Genomic DNA, 13,927 nt, shown 5'->3' on the forward strand with positions numbered 1-13,927 from the left:
ATACAAAACAGTCTATTTTTTTAATACATGGTTGACAGTAACTAATTTACCCCCACCCCCAAACCCCACAAGCCTCATGGCTGCGCTGGACAGGCTCAGTTCATAGGTCTATTCACCCCCACACAAAGACTCCAGCCAAGACCTCTATGGACCAACGGAAACATGCTCAAAAACTGGGCTCTCTATAGTGATTGAATTTCTTAACATCTTTTCAAAAAGCAGTAAATGCCTTGAGGCTAAAGGAAGAAACAGGCTAATGGTGAATTGGGAGTAATGAACACATTTCAGAGCCCTTTCCTCCTTGCTTTTGAGGTTGAAAGCAAGCTCTTGCCTTTCAAGTTTCAAAGTCCTTTTTTTCCTCCTGCAGTGTCACAGAAGGATTTGAAAAGAAGGTAATTGTGCTCTCAGTCTCCCTGATCAGAGCTTACGTCCTAGTTCTGGTATTTCAGAATCTTTCTTGCAGTATAATAGTGCTCCATGCTTTAACCAGCCTGCACTCTTCCAATTGCTCATTAGATGAGTCGTAAATGAGTCGTGTCAGGGGCACAGATGCAAAGAAAGATATGGGTAAAATCAGTTTACCTAGCAAACGATTCTTCAGGAAAAAAAACACTATAGAAAATGTAAAAGAGATACTGCAAAACTACTGTACCTCAAGGGCATAAAATTAAATGTATGTAGTACCTTTATTGCTGCGCCACGTGCACTTAAGCATCCAACTTATTCAGACATATAAAACCTTTGATACATGCAAAAAGGTCTCCTAAACTCAAGAATCTTCAAATCACAGAGACCCGTGTTTTAAATTTAATGGAAAGGTGTCTCTAAAATCCTATTTCAGAGTCACAATGCACTGACAAAATGGGTCCCAGATATGGTGTATTATATTAGATGGTCTTTTTTAATTGGGGTACAGTAATCCCGGATGACCGACACCAAACTGCTTAAATGGAAATTTTGATTTATGAAACTGTTCTAAACTTGTTGCTAAATAACTGATGTATTAAAACATTGTGAATGAGGCCCTATGCATCACATGAGCAAAATGGCTCTTTCCATGAGTAAATCTCATTCACATGTGTTCAATCACTTGGTGAAAACTGCTCACACAAAAAACATGAAACAAATTCTACATGGAAGCTATCGCAGAGCAAAGTATATTATGGTTTATAATGGGTTGCAGAAAACATTGGACATACATTTTCAGCATGTACCTTATACAACATAAGAACTAGGAAGAAAATTCATTTTTAAAACCTGATATAGGTCACTTAAGCACTTTTTGTTCATACTGCAACAACTTTTTACTTTTAGAGTTTTTATGTATTTTTGAAGGGGTGAAAAGTGATAAGCAACAATATTTTACTGTAAATTTTTCCACTTTTTAATGTATTTAAATAATCCTTATCTTGAAATATGTATGTATGAAGCTTTCATTGTTTGCGCTTTCTGCGATGTACATCTTAGTTATTATTGAACTTGTACTGTTGTAATTCAGCAAACATGACCTGCCTATGAAAGACAAGCTTAAGCACACAGGCTTTATAAACATACAAGAAACAGACGCAGTAGAGCTTGTTTGCTCAGGCCCACTTGAGAAGTGCAAGGCTCAACCTTGATAATCTTTTAATAACGTGTGCGAACTGCACTTCTCACCAAACGCTTAAGCATCTGTTTAGTGGTGTATTAAAGAGATTAAGACATTCTTGTGAAAAGTAACATGATGATCAGGACACAGGGTGCATATACTGTATAGCAGGAGTCAAAAAAGGTATTTGATCCATTTTCAGCCTTTTAGGCATCTTATTAAACATTCTGCTGTACTGTTTGTTCAAACATACATTTCAGAGAAACTATTATTTCAAAAGCATTTACAAGTCAAGCTCTAGACAACTAGCAGCATTTGCTCATTTGAAATTGAAATATAATGGGGGTTATTTTCAAAGGAGATCCGCTGAAGGATCGCATTATTTAGTCGTTTTTTTTTCTGCACCCGTTTTTCCCACTTTTTCAGTACAAAGCTGTGTAAAGCATGGCAGGACTCTATCCGCTAGTTTGGTTCATTAGTTATTTTAACGGTTTCTTTTGGTGGAATGCGTAATGGTCTAAGAATCTGTGTCTATTTTCTAAAGACAAAAGTGGTGGATAATGTAAACTTACACCAGTTAGCTTTCTGCCTGCGTCAATACCTCTATCAGCCAGTAAAAAACAGAGTGACAGCAGGTCAGACCGAGTCTCCCCGACATTCAACGTGGATCCTGTGTTAGAAGCAGCTGTGTGTGTGTGTGTGTTTGTGTGTGTGTGTGTGTGTGTGTGTATTACAATCCCAAATTGAAATACAATCCCATTGCAATGCACACAATTCACACAATTCACCTTAAGCCGATCTGAAGAAGATCCGACCATCCCTTTGTGTCAAAGTGAGACTAATTTGAATTATTCTCCAGGGTAGCCCCCAATGTGTCAAACTATAGGTTACTCTGGATAATTACACAAAATACTCACACAGACTTGAACAAGAAAAAGTCTATTTAACAAGCCCCAGGGCCCAGTTACTTATTCAATTTTAGTTACATTTGTGCATATTAGGGAGTAAGAAGCTGGGATGCGAATAAGAAACTGGCTGAATAAGAAGCCAACTTCAGCATCATGTTAATGCGGTAATAAATACATTGCAGACATAGGCTTTTAAATAAAATGACCAATCCATCCACCTAATATAAACATGGTATTTGAGTAGAAATGTATACAGTTGTTTTTCATTTTAAGTAGAGTTTATAATTGAGTGTTTAAAGTAGATGAATACAATACATACAATACATTCCTTAAAGTAAGTTAGCTTTCATTTCTCTTCAGGGACCGTCTTCAGTTTAACAATACAGTATTCAGTATTTCAATGCATATACACTACTTGCTGTACCATTTTGTTTCAGCACTGTTCCTTTTCTTAGTGTATATTTATGATTTTGGAATATTATGCTTGTTGCAATATTGACTTAATTAAATATTACTTAGCCCACTTTAGTACTTCTGAAATATATAAATAAATAAATCGGATGATTGATTATTTTATTTAAAACATATGTCTGCAATGCGTGCATTTATTTATTTATTTATTTATTTATTTATTTATTTATTACTTTTTCAATTTTTATTTCCAAAGTATATTTTGACATATTTGGGGCTACCCTGTTAAATAATTCAATCTAGTCTCACTTTGACACAAAGGGGTGGTTATATCTTGTTCTGGTATTTGTTCTTATTCAGGTCGGCTTTGGGTAAAGTAAATTGTCTGCATAAAAAATAAGATTTTCTGAAAATGTCAATGAACAGTCCTCAAGACGATGGGGTTGACCCGATCCCAATGGGGTCGTATTTTGGCTTGGGATTTCTTTGGAAGTACACAGAAGGTTTACATGATTTATTTCAGGATGTATTAGACTACAGCCCGTCTTCATCTGTGTAGAGAGAACAAATTACGCGTCCTGAAATAAATGAGAAATGATTCATTTAAACCTTTTGCGTACATCCAAAAAAAAAGTGTTCATTCATTTTCATTTTTGCACACTGCAGTTATCTCCTTTCAAACCTATAACTCCCAGAATTTGTTCTGATCACGTTTGTTTGTTTTATGTTGTCCTAATTAAACCTGCGATTGGTAAGGCTGAATGGTAATAAGATTTTGCCCTCGTGTTTGCATTTGCGATTTTCGATTGCGTTTACATAGCATTTGCTAACACAATTGATCCTGTAGTATTGGTGGATAAAACTGTTTAAGTGCTCATTACTTATTCATTTAGGATCACGTTAGAAAATAGAACAGATTAACAGGTGGAAAAATTCTGTGGATTTTACAATCTCCACCAAAAATGAAACCCCTTTTGAAAATGGCCAATGTGTTTATCCCAACATAAACCATTTTAAATAACATTATCCAATACATATGTTTAAACATAGACAAAATAGCACAGAGGGTTAAACAAAATGACTAATGCCACCACCCCCTACACACATACAAGCACACACGATTCAAATGTGAATACTGTAAAGCAGTATTTTAAGAAGCTTCTATTAGGCTGTTAGTCACCACTTACTTTGAGCAGGCTAATTAGACACTTCAAAGAAACTACAATACACTCCCAGGAGGGTAAAAAATTATTTTCAACCCATTTAATAGTACATTTACGCCTATCTTTGGGTAGCAGGCTAATTTAACTTTTGACATTTGATATCTGAAAATGAGAGGGATCAGCAATTTAACTGGAACAGGATTAAGAACCTCCCGAAAAACAAGGTTTTCAAGCTGGCGAAATTCATTAATTCGCATCATGCTAAGCAGTTTATCAATGACTAAAAATGTTACTGCCTACAATGGATAATGTATTAAAAATGTTCCGTCATAAAAATCACTAATTATGAGCTTGTGATGTGAAATGAAACATTTCAATTTTTTTTTCTTTGCTCAGTTTTATTTCTTCTTTTTGAGCATTTTCACTGTTTTGGACACACGTCAACTGTGCTTGTAAACATTCTGTATGGGATATTTTAATTTATATTTCCTCTTTGTTTTTAGTCACCAATCAAATTGCAAGGGTGTTCCCAGAATTTAAGGTGAGTATTCCATACAATTGTAATGTTTTTTTAATCTATCAATTATACAATTGAAAGTGTTTGAAGTTTTTAAGAGCTGAGAAAAGGAATGCTTTTTTAAAAAGCCGCCAAATACATGACAATATACCCATATAGCATAGATTGTACTTTTTTTTAAAGTATGAAATTATTTGTATTTATAATGTATTATTTGTATTAATCTCGTAGTATACAGCCCACTAAGGTAGTGTCTTTTTAATCTACAGACTCCATCCTTTGAGAAGAACTTAATTGTTGATCTGTTACAAAAACAACAAATCCCTTTTAACACTCAGTGTAGACTTACAAGGTTATTATCAGTTCTCCTTCTTGATCTTTCCTTGCCACCTACCTTTTCCACTGGATCACCTGAAATGGTATTAAACAATTTGAACACCATATAATTCAATCATAAACTGAGCAATGCATATTGCTTTTGGGCAATTATTATGTCAATTCACTACACGTGACAACTGTGTGTGTTGTAGGTAGTACAAGATCTAGCATGCTAGCCTTATTATATATAATTACAGCTTGTGACAGTAGAGACAAAAGCAAGACTCTTCTGTAGATTTCTATCAAGAAATTGCTTCGGCTTAGAAAGCCATAAACCCCCTACTGGAAGATGAACCCTGGCCTAACAGGTCACTCCCTATTCAACTGAGAAAAATCTCAAGAATTCCCTCTGGTCACTCACAAAACTCTTAATCAGATTTACTACCCAGAGACCTGCACCTTGCTAACCAGCTTGTATCATCCGTTACAAAACAGTGTGATAAGGTGTCCCACAAATTCTTCAAAAAATAACTGGAAGATATGACTTTCATCAACCAGTTAAAAGTATATCAACATTGGTATCTGCAGTTCCATTTTTGTGATTGTTTTTCTCTTACTCTTTTTTGCTGTTTCTTCCACTTTGGTAATTCATTCATTATTCACTCACAGCTCTGTGCCTGCTACTGTTTGTTTTATGCCCTGTAGTGTAGTAGATCACTACACTTTTTCTAAGAAGAGGTTTTGATGTGAATGAAGTGTCACACATTTATAACTCCATGAGGCTAATTTCTTTCACTTTACAGTAGTTAAAACACAAACAATTTACACATGGGAGGAATGTGATGTACAGTGCATTGATTCCTTATGAATATGTTTTAAGACTTATACATACATTTTTTAAAATGTGAATCATTCAGTAAAGTCAAGCTGTCTTGTGCCACTCGCTAGAATCCGGTGCTGGATAAAATAAGTATATATGCAACAGAGAGTATCCACTGTTCACCATAATATTTTCAAACTTTTATTGTGCAACATCAAGATTAAAAAGTGAACAAATCAAATCAATGTTTCAGTGCCGTGCACCTTCATCAGGATTTACATGCGAATCATGTTGCATATCATGTTACCATATCAAATCTGACTGCACACATGTCTTAGAAAGAACTAAACTTCAGCATGCATTACCAGCAATAATTAACATGTCCAATAATTAACAGATCCAAATCGAGTTCTCAGATCTTTCGTCATCCTGGTCTATCTTCACAGCCTGGTTTAAGATATTTATAAGAAAGATCCTGGTACTGTGCTAAAGTCATACAACAACAGTAACTATAGCCTGTGCATGCATCTTTTGAATAGTGATGCATCTTTTGAATAATACATTTCAAGAAACTTTGATTTCTAATACTAAATAAAACTCCTAACTAAAAAATGATTATATAAAATTAGGTGAAGGCTACGGTGAGATTTGAGCTTCTAAATATCCGTGGTGCGTGAGATAACTTAATGAGTAAACAAATGTAGGTGTTCAGAGCAGGGAGGATTTCACAGAATTATAGGGTGTATTAAAGGAAGCATTGTGAGTAACTCCCACTGCCAAGAAACCCACCTTTCATAGTATCTGCAGATGCACATGCACACAGTAATTTACAGATGTTACCAGGTAAGCCATAAAGAAAACTTAACCTCAGGTAACAATTTCGTCTTGTAAAATGATGGTAAAAAAATAAATAAGAAAGAAATAAACGCTCTTCCAAATTAAAGCCACACGTCTATAAAACAGCCACATGTCTGTTTGTGTTGTAACTTGAAATGCAATTTAGAAAAGAATGTATATGATAGTAAATACAACTGGCATGTGCCTCATATGCACTCAAAAGCTGTAGCAAAAATTCAAAGGCCTAGTTTTGTGAAGAGTCTGTTGACATTAATATTAATATCAGGGCTTGAATGTAATTTTTGTGTGCTGGGGGGAAATGCTGCAGCCAATGGGGGGGATTCCAAAATTTTAGGGGGGAATGGCAAAAGAAAAGGCACTTTTGCATATATATAGTTTTTTTTTTTTTTTTTACTGCATCATTATTCACACTGGTGTTGCTTTAAAATAAGCTGCTTTCAGGACACCTAAGCTGTTCATCACTGTGAGACAGAGCACTCTCCATTGCTTTTGTCATTGCCTGACGTGAAGTTTTTGCATGCAGCCGAAGAAAAAGGTGCTTTTCTTTTTAACCAGCGCTCCATTTCTTTTTTTTTAACTCTTTACGCTCAGCCGTATTTCTGCTTGTTTTTCACTGTTTTCATTTATGTATGTTTAAGTACTGGGTAGTTTGTACTGCATGCATCTAAGATATCAAATGAAAGGTCACAAAATATCCTTTCATATTACGCAAGTTGCAACAGGATCAGACATACTATATGTTGTAATAATGAGAATATATGTATATATATTGTAATCATAGATAGCTCAAAAAAAAAAAAAGAAAAAAAGAAAAAAAACACTGCACCATTGAACCTCAATATGAAATGAACATTGGGGGTGGGGGGAAGCTGAGATTCTAAGCTTTCCAACGATACCGCCCCTTTCAGTCTAGCTGCTACAATGACGGAGCAAAAGACTCAAAACGAAACCTAAGCTGTGAACTCTGTCACATGATGAGAGGCTTAACTCCAGGCGATGGTAGTTCCTGCTAGGAGTACCGCATACACACACTAAATATGTCTGAGTCTGTACTTTTAAACAACTTTTAGACACACAAAACTGTTTACTTACTGCAGTGTACTAAGTTTCTATAATCCTTAAAGATAGCGGCCGAGAATCACGTATGAGAGAATAAAGTCTCACGGCACTTAAAATATCCAGGACTATTTTTATTTATTTAACCAGAACTACTCAGAATGCAGCTCATAGTGCTTTCATCACTGACACCCACTTCCTTATAGATTGTTGTAGCGATTCAGGCATTCTAAATTGGGTGAAAAATACAGTAGCTTGGTGTCTTAAAATATCTCTGCGGGATTTTCCCACACTGAAAGTTGGAGATATGCGGGAGTTTGGAAAATGCGCGATTCCCTCAATCCCGTGAAATCCAAGCCATGAATATCTACTGTGGTCCAGGTGTAAAAGGTGTGTTTTACCAGAAGCAAACTAAATAGTAAAAAGGTGTAAGTACTCAAAAAACTGGAATGTATATGTGAAACCAAGCAGGTTTATACAAGCAAAGGCCAAGATTTAAGAGCAACTGTCTTTAAGAGGAAATGCTGTGGGGGTCCTTTGAAGCTACAGTAAGATTATTTGCGGTATGTGGAATACTGTGTTTCTGGCACTATGATTTTATTTTTAAGTTAACTAACAGCTTAACCGTCTAGCAGTTTGTATTCTTACCTATTTGGGTTCAACTGGAGTCAACGGGCAGGATTTTCAAAAAACAGTGTCATTGTATCAAACTCATGGTATAGTAACAACAGCTTTCGTAGCAAATGATTTTCAAACAAAATTTGTTAATAAAATGAATCTGTTAATGTTTTGAAATCGAGTCGATGAGGTTGTTAATGAACGCATTTCTCGTTAAAAAGCTTAATTGTCGCAGGTCACGTACATCACTTCCTGTCTCAACGACTAGATAAGGGGAACTCGTTAATCAAAATACATGTTAACAAGATCAAGAAAAATGAATGGAAGCATAATTCGCTGTGATGGAAACTACTAGCGTAGAGGGAGACGGCTCTCCCACCAGCGAGCAGCAGCCATACGGAAATAAAAAATGGGAACATCGATTTTGTGTATCATTTGTAAACTTCATTTAAAATTGTCATCCAGAATGTACATTTATTTAGAACACTTCACATATAAAATGCTGATTTATGATTACTTGGTGTGTGGGTGAAAATCAAACGGCACGGATTTAAAAATAATAAATAAATAATTAAATCCCACTAGTCATTTACCCTCATTCAGGGGGATTTGCAACAACTTATTATATACAACTCTTTTAATGTGCATTTTGCAATCGGTTTTTGATTAAAAAGAAAAAAAATATCTTTTTTTTGATGTATTTTAGTATGTACGATTGTAGGCTATAAATTAATACGTTTGAAGTGTAATTTGTGTTTATAGCTGTTCGTTATTATACATGTATACCATGTATGTAACGCTTCATTATATATTTATTACGTTTTTCAAATTACAATCGAACTCCCTAACCCAATACACAATTTGTTTATAAGTAATTGTTCAGTGAATTCCTCTAATCATGCATTTTCTCTGGTACTCTTTGCTCACCCCCGTGATAAATAAACTCAACATGATTAGAAGTAGCCACCGAACACTTACAGTATTATAAGAACATTTTATACGCATACAAACGTGTACATTGTACATAACGTGTGGGAGGAATCTGACAACATTACAAATACATTTAGGCAAAATCCATGTCAATGATCTCGATCACATTCCTAGTAGATCTGTGTGTCCTTGTACGCCTGTTCTTCGTTCTTGTGTGGATTAGACACAGGTGTTAAAAGCCAAGGACGCATTGCAAATCAGCAATCACCTAAGGAAACTTTATTGTAATATCTAATATGCTGTTTTCTATACCAAGATTTCATTTTTTACTCTTAGGTTTTTATTTGTATTATTCGAATAAAATTTACAGTGGAGGTTAGCTGTCATATAATGTACTTATCTGAGTTCATTGATAATTTCTTCGTGGTAACATTACACTGGGTGCAAATAACGGTATATAATTTTAGTAATACAACAAACGTTCTGTAATGTTACAAATGGTTAAAACAAGTGAAGAAATCGCATTCATAACCACAAGTATAGAAAAAGCTAAAATACTTTCTTAACTACAAAAAATTGAATTATCTAGGTAGTCTGTAAGAAATTAACCTACACATTCTCTCTCTCTATCATCGGCGTCAGAGCCGCGGTCTGTTAAATTTCTGTTTTAAGGCGAGTTATATACTCCTTCGTTAATTAAACTTCTCCTTTTCCAAGCACAAATTAACGCCAAAATTATGACAATTAACACGGATTTCCTTTTAAATTCCCACGCAAACAAAAGAAACCGTCACAAGAAGCACGGCTCGTTAAGATATTAACATTATTTTGTAAATCAACATAATTTCGAAAATCACACTAGAACAATTATTTAATAACAAAATAGGCATAAAGACTGCTTGAAAATGCCAAAATCAATGCTACATACCAATTTGTTGATTAACACTGGAGTTATCATTTACGACCTTTTGAAAATCCTGGCCAGTGTGTCTTGAAACAAACCTTAAGGAAGTATGTGGTCATGGCAAATATATTAAATGATTACGTTTCACAAGTTTTGACCCACATGTCGACCTGTTCCTATCCAGTTTTAAATAACTTTAGCATAACAGAGGCAGAAGTGTTAAAGGTACTAGGAGCTCTTAAAATAAACAAATCCCCTGGGCCAGATGAGATCCTCCCAATAGTACTCAAAGAAATGAAAGAAGTTATTTATAAACCGCTAACCAAGATCATGCAACAGTCTCTTGAGACAGGGGTTGTACCAACAGACTGGAGAATTGCAAATGTAATACCGATCCACAAAAAGGGAGATAAAACCGAACCAGGTAACTACAGACCAATAAGCCTGACTTTTATTATACTGTATGTAATCTTATGGAAACTATAATAAGATCCAAAATGGAAAATTACCCATATGGTAACAGTATCCTGGGAGACAGCCAGCATGGTTTTAGGAAAGGGAGATCGTGTCTATGGATTAGGGAGTGGTTAACATGTAGAAAACAGAAAGTACTGATTAGAGGAGAAACCTCAAAATGGAGTGAGGTAACCAGTGGTGTACCACAGGGATCAGTATTAGGTCCTCTGCTATTCCTAATCTACATTAATGCCTTAGATTCTGGTATAGTAAGCAAACTTGTTAAATTTACAGACCACACAAAAATAGGAGGAGTGGCAAACACCGTTGCAGCAGCAAAGGTCATTCAAAATGATCTAGACAGCATTCAGAACTGGGCAGACACATGGCAAATGACATTTAATAAAGAAAAGTGTAAGGTACTGCACACAGGCAATAGAAATGTCCATTATAAATACCATGTGGGAGATACTGAAATTGAAGAAGGAATCTTTGAAAAAGACCTAGGAGTTTATGTTGACTCAGAAATGTCTTCATCTAGACAATGTGGGGAAGCTATAAAAAAGGCCAACAAAATGCTCGGATATATAATGAAAAGTGTTGAATTTAAATCAAGGGAAGTAATGTTAAAACTTTACAATGCATTAGTAAGACCTCATCTAGAATATTGTTATATATTCAGTTCAGTTCTGGTCACCTCGGTACAAAAAGGATATTGCTGCTCTAGAAAGAGTGCAAAGAAGAGTGACCAGAATTATTCTGGGTTTAAAAGGCATGTCATATGCAGACAGGCTAAAAGAATTGAATCTATTCAGTCTTGAACAAAGAAAACTACGTGGCAATCTGATTCAAGTATTCAAAATTCTAAAAGGTATTGACAATGTCTACCCAGGGGACTTTTTCAACCTGAAAAAAGAAACAAGGACGAAGGTCACAAATGGAGATTAGGTAAAGGGGCATTCAGAACAGAAAATAGGAGGCACTTTTTTACACAAAGAATTGTGGGAGTCTGGAACCAACTCCCCAGTAATGTTGTTGAAGCTGACACCCTGGGATCCTTCAAGAAGCTGTCTGATGAGATTCTGGGATCAATAAGCTACTAACAACCAAACAAGCAAAATGGGCTGAATGGCCTCCTCTCGTTTGTAAACTTTCTTATGTTCTTATGGCAATCACTCTAATTACAACTTAAGTACTGTGGTGACAAACCACCTGGTATTATAGGCCACAGGACGAAGGGTTGAAACCAAGTATTTTCTGAGGTAGTTATTTTAAATATTAAACATTACAAGGCACTGGATAACAAAGATAAGTATCACATTTAATGATATAGTACAAATTGAATTGCTGCTTCAAAGCCATAGTTTAAAGATGGTTAGAAACGGTTTCACATTTTGCTATTTTAACTGGGAAATTGTAGAAATACAATAAGTGTTTTTTACCTGCTTGCCAAGCAGTCAGTACAGGAAAAGATGATACTAATGTGGCAGCTGCTAGTCTTTAGAAATTAAGCACATAGTTGCTTGCCAAGCAGTCAGTACAGGAAAAGATGATACTAATGTGGCAGCTGCTAGTCTTTAGAAATTAAGCACATAGTTGAAGGAAACTTAGTTGTTTAAATACAGTTACTCTTTATCAAAGTCATACATTTACCAAAACACATCACAAATGAGGCCAACAAAGGCAGACGCTTCCTTCAGGCCAGGAATGGAATTTAATTGTCAGTTACTGGACTGGAGTGCAGCATCTATTGTTTCAGCTGCTTGGTTGTCTGTGCTGCAGCCTACCCTCTTGTCTACAGCACCAATTTATACAAAAACAATTAAATAGAAAAGAAGGACAAGTTTGCTGTTTGTTTACCATCATGCAAAACAACAACAGTGCATTCACACCAAAGTGCAATTCGCTCCATTCTTTGTGTAAAAAAAAGAAAATAAAATGGCAACAAATACCTTAAGCGCACACTTAAGAATTCTTAAGTAGCTTGTTACAAGTTTGCAACACTGAGTTTTATTTTCCATTCATTAAAAATGTGTAAATTGATATACCTTGATACAATGGTTCCAGAATCCCACGCAAGAATTCCAAGTTTAATTATACTTTAAATACAAAAATCATTCTCACCATTAAATGAAATGATTTAAGTGCTTAAACTAAGCCTCTAGTATACCCTTAGTAAAAGTTACCAAGCTGCCAAACATTTTATTATCATTACAGACTTTAGCCAACTGCTGTTTATCTCTGGTGCATGTCAACTGGTGAATAAACCAACACCAACATAACAAAGCATGGTCCACAGTTATGCAAAGAAGATAAAGGACCTCTGTTAGCGGAGTTAGAATTGACTGATCTTTGCTTGATAGACAGCCTTAAAAGTAACTCCGCATAAACCTGAAACAACTATGTTTATTGGCATTATTCCAGTCCTTACTGCTGAGGAAAATGGAAAACCCAATGTACCATACTTGTGGAAACTATCACTCACAGATGTGTTGGTGTAATGGCACCCCTCACATGTGTGTTGCATCTCCATGTTGACCCCCCACCCCCACCCCCAAACCATTACATGCTTTTCCAAAAGGTTTTAAATGAGTACTGTAGATAAGATCATTTTATCTTAAATGTTCAAAAAATGTTAATATACATCAATCTCAAGTAGTATCTCTTCCTGTTACAAACACTCCCAGCTTCTGATCAACTAAAACACGGTCACAGTTAAGTCCAACTTTCAAGTGGGGAGGAAGAAAGTTGGAGAAATTTCTTCTTATCAGTGATATTGGCCTTCTAAACACACCAATTTGCCTGTATCTGTAATTGCTTCCTAGATTTCTTATTCGGGGTCATTTGCATGATCTCACTTATCTATAAGATATTCATGCAGGTCCATAAACAAAGTTATCAGTCCAGTTCAGTGCTGGGCCAGTCCACAAAATGAAGTTTACTCAAGAGGGAATTAGCTCCAAACAAGCCCCAGGCATTCTTCCTTGACAGTGAATGGTAAAACATAGGAAGTAACTCTAATGGTGATTTACAGCTTTGTTCTATGTCACACATTTTTATGAAAGGAGTTTTTTTTTTTCACAGCACTATTAATTCCCATTGAAGGTGCAATCAAACTGAACGCTGGGTGTGGCTCATGCAGTCTTTACGGTGTGTGCATGGGGCCCCGGCCAGATAAAGAGAGCCCCCTTTTATTGTATTTCTTTTTTGCAGTCTTAAGACTTGCCGCCTCCTGCTGTGAAACGGACAACAGTGTAAATGAAGAACCCAATTCCAGTAATGGAGGTGGTTAGTGGGGGAGAAGGTTCAGGGGTGGGGTGGGGTGGGGTGGGGGGAGGAGGGTGACCATTATGTTCTTAAGCAGACGTAAAACATACCTT

The 13,927-nt window shown here is 35.8% G+C and overlaps 1 protein-coding gene across 3 annotated transcripts in view; it reads right to left on the reverse strand.

Moving 5' to 3' along the window:
- LOC117400529 (transcriptional activator GLI3-like) overlaps positions 1 to 13,927 on the reverse strand; it is a 122,461-nt gene that overhangs the window by 81,856 nt on the left and 26,678 nt on the right. The window lies entirely within an intron of this gene.

The sequence above is a fragment of the Acipenser ruthenus genome, chromosome 4 (genome assembly GCF_902713425.1).
Source record: "Acipenser ruthenus chromosome 4, fAciRut3.2 maternal haplotype, whole genome shotgun sequence".
In the NCBI taxonomy this organism is placed as follows: domain Eukaryota; kingdom Metazoa; phylum Chordata; class Actinopteri; order Acipenseriformes; family Acipenseridae; genus Acipenser; species Acipenser ruthenus.